The sequence below is a fragment of the Artemia franciscana genome, chromosome 17 (genome assembly GCF_032884065.1).
Source record: "Artemia franciscana chromosome 17, ASM3288406v1, whole genome shotgun sequence".
Lineage (NCBI taxonomy): Eukaryota > Metazoa > Arthropoda > Branchiopoda > Anostraca > Artemiidae > Artemia > Artemia franciscana.
The window spans coordinates 9,276,290-9,287,756 of record NC_088879.1 but is presented as its reverse complement, the minus strand read 5'-3'; positions in this window follow the sequence as shown (position 1 = coordinate 9,287,756).

The window sequence follows — 11,467 nt, the reverse complement described above, 5'->3', positions numbered from 1 at the left end:
GTCATTTATTTTGTAGTTTTTACCTTCTTTTTAGTTTTGTTAATTTTTTTTTTTACTTATGTCCTGGTCGTCATTTATACTCCCTGTGTCCCGGTGCTTTGTTGATTGCTAATCGAACATTCCTTTTGTCCTGGTCGCTTTCTCTTTGAGTGTCGTCATTTATTTTTTTCTTTTTTAGTTCTTTTAGTTTTTACCTTTTTTAGTTTTTTTTAGTTTTTTAGATGAAAATTTTTTTTAGTTTTTTCCTTTTTTTCTTTTTAGTTTTTTATTGGTTTTTACCTTTATGTTAGCTTATTTTTCAGTTTTTTCCTTTTTTTTAGTTTTTTTTTTATTTTTTATTTTTTTTAGTTTTTTACCTTTTTTTAGTTTTTTTAGTTTTTTTAGTTTTTTAGCTTTTTTACTTTTTTTATTAGTTTTTAGTTTTTTTGTAGTTTTTGCCTTTTTTTAGTTTTTTCAGTTTTTTTTTTAGTTTTTTATTGGTTTTTACCTTTATTTTAGCTTATTTTTCAGTTTTTTCCTTTTTTTTAGTTTTTTTTAGTTTTTAGTTTTTTTAGTTTTTTACCTTTTTTTAGTTTTTTTAGTTTTTTTAGTTTTTTAGCTTTTTTATTTTTTTTATTAGTTTTTAGTTTTTTTTGTAGTTTTTGCCTTTTTTTTAGTTTTTTTAGTTTTTTAGCTTTTTTATTAGTTTTTAGTTTTTTTTGTAGTTTTTGCCTTTTTTTAGTTTTTTTAGTTTTTTAGCTTTTTTATTTTTTTTATTAGTTTTTAGTTTTTTTTGTAGTTTTTGCCTTTTTTTAGTTTTTTCAGTTTTGACGTCACCTGATCCAGTTTTTTCAGGTGACGTCACCTGATCCACGATCCACAGATCCACAGACAACTTATTTTTATATATATAGATAGTTTTTTTTTTTTACTTATGTCCTGGTCGTCATTTATACTCCCTGTGTCCCGGTGCTTTGTTGATTGCTAATCGAACATTCCTTTTGTCCTGGTCGCTTTCTCTTTGAGTTTCGTCATTTATTTTTTTCTTTTTTAGTTCTTTTAGTTTTTACCTTTTTTAGTTTTTTTTAGTTTTTTAGATGAAAATTTTTTTTAGTTTTTTCCTTGTTTTCTTTTTAGTTTTTTATTGGTTTTTACCTTTATTTTAGCTTATTTTTCAGTTTTTTCCTTTTTTTTAGTTTTTTTTATTTTTTATTTTTTTTAGTTTTTTACCTTTTTTTAGTTTTTTTAGTTTTTTTAGTTTTTTAGCTTTTTTACTTTTTTTATTAGTTTTTAGTTTTTTTTGTAGTTTTTGCCTTTTTTTAGTTTTTTCAGTTTTTTTTTTAGTTTTTTATTGGTTTTTACCTTTATTTTAGCTTATTTTTCAGTTTTTTCCTTTTTTTTTAGTTTTTTTTAGTTTTTAGTTTTTTTAGTTTTTTACCTTTTTTTAGTTTTTTTATTTTTTTTAGTTTTTTAGCTTTTTTATTTTTTTTATTAGTTTTTAGTTTTTTTTGTAGTTTTTGCCTTTTTTTAGTTTTTTTAGTTTTTTAGCTTTTTTATTAGTTTTTAGTCTTTTTTGTAATTTTTGCCATTTTTTAGTTTTTTTAGTTTTTTAGCTTTTTTATTTTTTTTATTAGTTTTTAGTTTTTTTTGTAGTTTTTGCCTTTTTTTAGTTTTTTCAGTTTTGACGTCACCTGATCCAGTTTTTTCAGGTGACGTCACCTGATCCATCCACAGACAGACAGACAACTTATTTTTATATATATAGATAGATATATATATATATCTATCTATATAAAAATAAGTTGTCTGTCTGTGGATGTGTGGATCAGGTGACGTCACCTGAAAAAACTGGATCTGGTGACGTCAAAACTGAAAAAACTAAAAAAAGGCAAAAACTACAAAAAAAACTAAAAACTAATAAAAAAAAATAAAAAAGCTAAAAAACTAAAAAAACTAAAAAAAGGCAAAAACTACAAAAAAACTAAAAACTAATAAAAAAGCTAAAAAACTAAAAAAACTAAAAAAAGGCAAAAACTACAAAAAAAACTAAAAACTAATAAAAAAAATAAAAAAGCTAAAAAACTAAAAAAACTAAAAAAACTAAAAAAAGGTAAAAAACTAAAAAAACTAAAAACTAAAAAAAACTAAAAATAAGGAAAAAACTGAAAAATAAGCTAAAATAAAGGTAAAAACCAATAAAAAACTAAAAAAAACTGAAAAAACTAAAAAAAGGCAAAAACTACAAAAAAAAACTAAAAACTAATAAAAAAAGTAAAAAAGCTAAAAAACTAAAAAAACTAAAAAAACTAAAAAAAGGTGTAAAACTAAAAAAAAATAAAAAATAAAAAAAAACTAAAAAAAAGGAAAAAACTGAAAAATAAGCTAAAATAAAGGTAAAAACCAATAAAAAACTAAAAAGAAAAAAAGGAAAAAACTAAAAAAAATTTTCATCTAAAAAACTAAAAAAAACTAAAAAAGGTAAAAACTAAAAGAACTAAAAAAGAAAAAAATAAATGACGAAACTCAAAGAGAAAGCGACCAGGAAAAAAGGAATGTTCGATTAGCAATCAACAAAGCACCGGGACACAGGGAGTATAAATGACGACCAGGACATAAGTAAAAAAAAAAAACTATCTATATATATAAAAATAAGTTGTCTGTGGATCTGTGGATCGTGGATCAGGTGACGTCACCTGAAAAAACTGGATCAGGTGACGTCAAAACTGAAAAAACTAAAAAAAGGCAAAAACTACAAAAAAAAACTAAAAACTAATAAAAAAAATAAAAAAGCTAAAAAACTAAAAAAACTAAAAAAAGGCAAAAACTATAAAAAAAACTAAAAACTAATAAAAAAGCTAAAAAACTAAAAAAACAAAAAAAAAGGCAAAAACTACAAAAAAAACTAAAAAAAGGTAAAAAACTAAAAAAACTAAAAACTAAAAAAAACTAAAAAAAAAGGAAAAAACTGAAAAATAAGCTAAAATAAAGGTAAAAACCAATAAAAAACTAAAAAAAAAAACTGAAAAAACTAAAAAAAGGCAAAAACTACAAAAAAACTAAAAACTAATAAAAAAAGTAAAAAAGCTAAAAAACTAAAAAAACTAAAAAAACTAAAAAAACTAAAAAAAGGTAAAAAACTAAAAAAAAATAAAAAATAAAAAAAACTAAAAAAAAAGGAAAAAACTGAAAAATAAGCTAACATAAAGGTAAAAACCAATAAAAAACTAAAAAGAAAAAAAGGAAAAAACTAAAAAAAATTTTCATCTAAAAAACTAAAAAAAAACTAAAAAAGGTAAAAACTAAAAGAACTAAAAAAGAAAAAAATAAATGACGACACTCAAAGAGAAAGCGACCAGGACAAAAGGAATGTTCGATTAGCAATCAACAAAGCACCGGGACACAGGGAGTATAAATGACGACCAGGACATAAGTAAAAAAAAAAAAATTAACAAAACTAAAAAGAAGGTAAAAACTACAAAAAAACTAAAAAGAAAGAAAAACTAAAAACTAATAAAAAACTAAAAAATCTAAAAATCTAAATAAACTAAAAAAGAAAAAAAAAGGAAAAAAATAAAGGAGAAAAACAAAACTAAAAAACGAATGTATATACAGACCGGTACACCGGGATACAAATGACGACCGGGACACAGGGAATATAAATGACGACCGGGACACAGGGACACAACTACAACGGGGACACCGGGGGAAACAGGGGGATATAAATGACGACCGGGACAAAAAAACTAAAAAGAAAAAAAAACTAAAAACTAATAAAAAAACTAAAAAATCTAAAAATCTAAATAAGCTAAAAAAGAAAAAAAAAGGAAAAAAATAAAGGAGAAAAACAAAACTAAAAAACGAATGTATATACAGACCGGGACACCGGGATACAAATGACGACCGGGACACAGGGAATATAAATGACGACCGGGACACAGGGACACAACTACAACGGGGACACCGGGGGAAACAGGGGGATGTAAATGACGACCGGGACACCGGGACAGGGAATGGTCGATTAGCAATCACCATCAACAAAGCTCAAGGGCAATCATTAGAATCATGAGGTATAGATCTGAATACAGATTGTTTTCCCATGGACCATTATATGTTGCATGTTCAAGAGTCGGTAAACCTGACAATCTATTTATATGCAAAGACAATGGGACAGCAAAGAATGTTGTATATTCGCAAGTTTTACGTAGTTAAAACCATATATATATATATATATATATATATATATATATATATATATATATATATATATATATATATATATATATATATATGTCACATATATATATATACCTATGTCCCACCTATGTCACAGGTGGGACATAGGGACACAACTACAATGGCGCGTAACTATTATGGCGCGTAACGACTTACGCGCGCGGGGGGGCTTGGGGGGGGGGGCGTGAAGCGCCCCCACCAACTAGGTGTTGGGGTGGCGCGAAGCGCCACCCCAACAGCTAGTATATATATATATATATATATATATATATATATATATATATATATATATATATATATCTTCTATATATATAAAAATAAGTTGTCTGTCTGTGGATGTGTGGATCAGGTGACGTCACCTGAAAAAACTGGATCAGGTGACGTCAAAACTGAAAAAACTAAAAAAAGGCAAAAACTACAAAAAAAACTAAAAACTAATAAAAAAAAATAAAAAAGCTAAAAAACTTAAAAAACTAAAAAAAGGCAAAAACTACAAAAAAACTAAAAACTAATAAAAAAGCTAAAAAACTAAAAAAACTAAAAAAAGGCAAAAACTACAAAAAAAACTAAAAACTAATAAAAAAAATAAAAAAGCTAAAAAACTAAAAAAACTAAAAAAACTAAAAAAAGGTAAAAAACGAAAAAAACTAAAAACTAAAAAAAACTAAAAAAAAGGAAAAAACTGAAAAATAAGCTAAAATAAAGGTAAAAACCAATAAAAAACTAAAAAGAAAAAAAGGAAAAAACTAAAAAAAATTTTCATCTAAAAAACTAAAAAAAACTAAAAAAGGTAAAAACTAAAAGAACTAAAAAAGAAAAAAATAAATGACGAAACTCAAAGAGAAAGCGACCAGGACAAAAGGAATGTTCGATTAGCAATCAACAAAGCACCGGGACACAGGGAGTATAAATGACGACCGAGACATAAGTAAAAAAAAAAACCTATCTATATATATAAAAATAAGTTGTCTGTGGATCTGTGGATCGTGGATCAGGTGACGTCACCTGAAAAAACTGGATCAGGTGACGTCAAAACTGAAAAAACTAAAAAAAGGCAAAAACTACAAAAAAAAACTAAAAACTAATAAAAAAAATAAAAAAGCTAAAAAACTAAAAAAACTAAAAAAAGGCAAAAACTACAAAAAAAACTAAAAACTAATAAAAAAGCTAAAAAATTAAAAAAACAAAAAAAAAGCAAAAACTACAAAAAAAACTAAAAACTAATAAAAAAAATAAAAAAGCTAAAAAACTAAAAAAACTAAAAAAACTAAAAAAAAGGTAAAAAACTAAAAAAACTAAAAACTAAAAAAAACTAAAAAAAAAAGGAAAAAACTGAAAAATAAGCTAAAATAAAGGTAAAAACCAATAAAAAACTAAAAAAAAAAAACTGAAAAAACTAAAAAAAGGCAAAAACTACAAAAAAACTAAAAACTAATAAAAAAAGTAAAAAAGCTAAAAAACTAAAAAAACTAAAAAAACTAAAAAAACTAAAAAAAGGTAAAAAACTAAAAAAAAATAAAAAATAAAAAAAACTAAAAAAAAAGGAAAAAACTGAAAAATAAGCTAACATAAAGGTAAAAACCAATAAAAAACTAAAAAGAAAAAAAGGAAAAAACTAAAAAAAATTTTCATCTAAAAAACTAAAAAAAAACTAAAAAAGGTAAAAACTAAAAGAACTAAAAAAGAAAAAAATAAATGACGACACTCAAAGAGAAAGCGACCAGGACAAAAGGAATGTTCGATTAGCAATCAACAAAGCACCGGGACACAGGGAGTATAAATGACGACCAGGACATAAGTAAAAAAAAAAATTAACAAAACTAAAAAGAAGGTAAAAACTACAAAAAAACTAAAAAGAAAAAAAAACTAAAAACTAATAAAAAACTAAAAAATCTAAAAATCTAAATAAACTAAAAAAGAAAAAAAAAGGAAAAAAATAAAGGAGAAAAACAAAACTAAAAAACGAATGTATATACAGACCGGTACACCGGGATACAAATGACGACCGGGACACAGGGAATATAAATGACGACCGGGACACAGGGACACAACTACAACGGGGACACCGGGGGAAACAGGGGGATGTAAATGACGACCGGGACACCGGGACAGGGAATGGTCGATTAGCAATCACCATCAACAAAGCTCAAGGGCAATCATTAGAATCATGAGGTATAGATCTGAATACAGATTGTTTTCCCATGGACCATTATATGTTGCATGTTCAAGAGTCGGTAAACCTGACAATCTATTTATATGCAAAGACAATGGGACAGCAAAGAATGTTGTATATTCGCAAGTTTTACGTAGTTAAAACCATATATATATATATATATATATATATATATATATATATATATATATATATTATATATATATATATATATATATATATATATATATATATATATATATATATCTATATTCACAGGTGGGACATAGGGACACAACTACAATGGCGCGTAACTATTATGGCGCGTAACGACTTACGCGCGCGGGGGGGCTTGGGGGGGGCGCGAAGCGCCCCCACCAACTAGGTGTTGGGGTGGCGCGAAGCGCCACCCCAACAGCTAGTATATATATATATAAATAAGTTGTCTGTGTGTGGATCTGTGTGTGGATCAGGTGACGTCATGTTTCGGCTGACGTCATGAAATTAGTTGCCATCATTTTTGCTTTGAAGGTGACGTCATTCAAGTTATATAAGACATATGTCCGCCGTCATGTTTCGGCTGACGTCATGAAATTAGTTGCCATCATTTTTGCTTTGAAGGCGTGACGTCATTCAAGTTATATAAGACGTATGTTCGCGTAGAATTCTATTAATGCTTAAGTTTATAATGACTGATGAAGATGCTCAAAGAGTCTATGCCAAAAAACTTGCTGCTGATAGAGAAAGTCAGAAAAGAAAGCGTGCCGAGGAACTACCAGAGCAACGCGAAAGCAGACTTGCTGCTAAAAGAGAAAGTGAAAAAAGAAGGCGTGCCGAGGAATCAAAAGACCAGCAGGGAAACAGGCTTGAGGCTGATAGAGAAAGAAAGAACAGAAAGCATGCCGAGGAACTACCAGAGCAACGCGGAAGCAGACTTGCTGCTAAAAGAGAATGTGAAAAAAGAAGGCGTGCCGAGGAATTACAAGAACAGCAAAAAATCAGGCTTGCTGCTGATAGAGAAAGTAAGAAAAGGAAGCGTGCCGAGGAATCACAAGAACAGCAAGAAATCAGGCTTGCTGCTGATAGAGAAAGTAAGAAAAGAAAGCGTGCCGAGGAATCACAAGAACAGCAAGAAATCAGGCTTGCTGCTGATAGAGAAAGTAAGAAAAGAAAGCGTGCCGAGGAATCAGAGCAACCTGAAAGTTATCGCCTGGCATTCAGGTACAACCAGTCGATGATTATAGCTTGAGTAGATGTGTTCAAATCGGGACAATGTCTTAAATTTGTCCCTATTGCAAGGCCTTGAAATTCAATGGTGAAACAATGGGAATGTGTTGCGCCTCAGGAAAAGTTAAACTTCCTCTATTGGCTGCACCACCAGAGCCATTGAAGACTTTCCTAACTGGAGCTACGTCAGAATCTAAGCGTTTTTTGTCAAAAATCAGACAATACAAACTCATGTTTCCAAATGACGTCGTTTGGAGCCCCAAATAGAAAATCCAGATCAATTTATGTCTACTTTCAAAGTAAAAGGGCAAATTTATCATAAAGCAGGGTCCCTTCTACCATTCTCAGGCGAGAATCATAAATTTTTACAATTGTACTTCATCAGTGATAGAAATTCTGAATTGAATGCACGTTGCGAAATTTCTCCCAACGTTGAAAGGACAATCGTTTCCCAATTGCAACATCTTTTCCACGAAAATAATAATTTAGTGCGTCTGTTCAAAACAGCCATCGATTTGATGCCCTACTGATACTCATAAAATTGTTATTTCCGCTGACAAAACGCCTCCTGGCCAACATGTGCGTAGATACAATGCTCCGACTATCGACGAAGTGGCAATCGTTATGGTCGGTGATCAGTTTTTACCTCGAGATTTTATTTTTCATAAGCGAAACGCTAGGTTGTTAAGAATTGCTGAAACTCATCGATGCTACGATGCCCTACAATATCCTATCATTTTTTGGGATGGAGCCGACGGCTATCACTTTAATATTAAATTGATGAATCCAGCCACTAACAAAGAAATGAATAAGAAATGCAGTGCAATGCATTATTATTCCTATAGACTAATGATTCGGCAGGATGAAGAAAATTATATTTTAAATTGCCGTGAATTGTTTCACCAATTTGTCGTGGATATGTATGCTAAAATTGAATCAGAACGTTTGCTATATATCCGCCTGAATCAGACCAAGCTCAGCTCTGAACAATACATTCATTTGCGAGATGCAGTTATAAATGACGGTAATACCACAAACGTTGGAAGATTAACAATTTTACCTTCGTCATATGCTGGCAGTCCCCGTCATATGCATGAATATGCTCAAGATGCTATTGCGTATGTTCGTCTCTATGGTCGTCCAGATTTATTTATTACATTTACAAGTAATCAATCTTGGGACGAGATACTGCAGCTTTTACTTCAAGGACAATCGGCGGTTCATAGGCATGACATTACGGCCCGTGTCTTCCGGCAAAAGTTGAAATCACTGATAAACTACCTTGTAAAACATGAAGTGTTTGGGTCAGTGCGATGCTGGATGTACTCAGAGGAATGGCAAAAAACGAGGTTTGCCACACGCACATATACTAATCTGGCTACATAAAAAAAATTACTTCAAACGAAATTGATGATGTGATTTCCGCTGAAATACCTGATAAAAATGTCGATAAGGGGTTACATGATATTACTGTAAAAAAATATGATACATGGACCTTGCGGTGCACTGAACGAAAATTCACCATGCATGGCCAAAGGAAGGTGCACAAAGCAATATCCTCGACTTTTAGTACCCAAAACAATTACTGGCAATGATGGTTACCCACAATACAGAAGAAGATCTACTGAAGATGGCGGTAAAACAGCAATAATAAAGAAGCGTAACGGTACCACCATCGAAGTAGATAACCAGTGGGTTGTTCCATATTCCCCATTATTATCAAAAAACATTTAATGCACACATAAACGTTGAATACTGTAACTCCGTAAAGGCAATCAAATACATATGTAAATACGTCAACAAAGGCAGTGACATGGCAGTTTTTGGCTTGCAGTCCAAAATCATAGATTTCGATGAAATCGTAGAATATCAGGCTGGAAGATACATAAGCAGTAATGAAGCTGTTTGGCGAATTCTTTCATTTCCGATACATGAACGTAGTCCAGCTGTTGTGTTTATTTCACGGAAACCAACGTGCAACAAAGAGTCCTGAATCCACCGGATACAACATTAACAGCTTTTTTTTTCGCTTTGCAAAAATGATTCTTTTGCAATAAAAACTGCTGTATACTGAAGTGCCTTCGTATTACACATGGAATACTAAAATTAAAGTATTTTGAACGTCGAAAACAGGGTAAGTCAGTCGACGGCCAACCTACCATCTTCAAAGATACCACGATAGGAAGACTCTACACCGTTCACCCCAATCAACATGAATGCTTCTTTCTACGCCTGCTTTTGGTGAATGTACCCGGTCCGACATCCTTTGAGTATTTGAGGACTGTAAATGGTACTATACATGACACTTACCGTAGTGCATGCCAAGCTCTGAATTTATTGGAGAATGACCAACACTGGGATAACTGCATCAATGACGCGTGCGAAACGTCAACCCCAAGTCAAATTCGTGCATTGTTTGGCATCATTTTAACAACTTGCTCTCCATCAGCTCCTACAGAGTTATGGGAAAAATATAAGTCAAAAATGTCCGAAGATATACTTCATCGAAAACAGTTAGAGACGTCAGATATGACTTTTGATTTTACATCAGAAATTTATAACTACACTTTAGTTGTTATAGAAGATTTGTGCGTAAGTATGGCAAACAAACCTCTTCAGGATTTGGGAATGCCTTCACCTAACCGTATCGCTGCTGTTTCGACATGTGTAGAATTGGATCGTGAACAAAGTTACAGTACGAGTGATCTATTGTCGTATGTACAAAATAACATTTCCAAGTTAACGTCGGAACAAAAAGACATTTATGATACGATAATGCATTGTGTCGATAACAACGTTGGAGAAATTTTCTTTTTGGATGCGCCAGGAGGTACTGGTAAAACGTTTGTGATAAAACTGATTCTGGCATCAATTCGATCAAAAAATGATATAGCGTTGGCAATTGCGTCGTCCGGAATAGCCGCAACATTGCTGCCTGGTGGAAGAACTGCTCATTCCGCTTTGAAATTGCCCTCTGAACTTGCATTCTACAGAAACTCCCCACGTGCAATATTTCCAAATCATCTGGGATGGGTAAAGTATTGCAGCAATGCAAACTTATTATTTGGGATGAGTGCACAATGGCACACAAAAAATCGCTCGAGGCTCTGGATCAATGCTTGAAAGATTTGCGAGGGAAGTCGAAACCCTTTGGCAGCACCTTAATATTGCTTGCGGGAGATTTCAGGCAAACATTACCTATAATACCTAGATCAACTCCTGCAGACGAAATGAATGCTTGCCTGAAAAATTCTAATTTATGGGCACACGTAAAAACATTAAAATTAACTACAAATATGCGTATGCGTATGCGTGTCCCGTGTCTTTCTATATTCACAGGTGGGACACAGGGACACAACTACAATGGCGCGTAACTAATATGGCGCGTAACGACTTACGCGCGCGGGGGGGCTTGGGGGGGCGCGAAGCGCCCCACCAACTAGGTGTTGGGGTGGCGCGAAGCGCCACCCCAACAGCTAGTATATATATATATATATATATATATATATATATATATATATATATATATATTATATATATATATATTATATATCTATATATATAAAAAATGAGTGGTTCAGGTGACGTCATGTTTCTGTGTCGGCTGACGTCATGAAATTAGTTGTCGTCATTTTTGCTTTGACGGTGAAGTCATTAATGGTATTGAAGACATATATGTTCACGTAGAAATCTATTAATGTTTAAGTTTAAAATGACTGATGAACTTACAATGGCAAAAGCTGATGAAGATGCTCAAAGAGTCTATGCCAAAAAACTTGCTGCTGATAGAGAAAGTCAGAAAAGAAAGCGTGCCGAGGAATCAAAAGAACGGCAAGGAAACAGGCTTGAGGCTAAAGAACGCAAAACCGCGCAGTT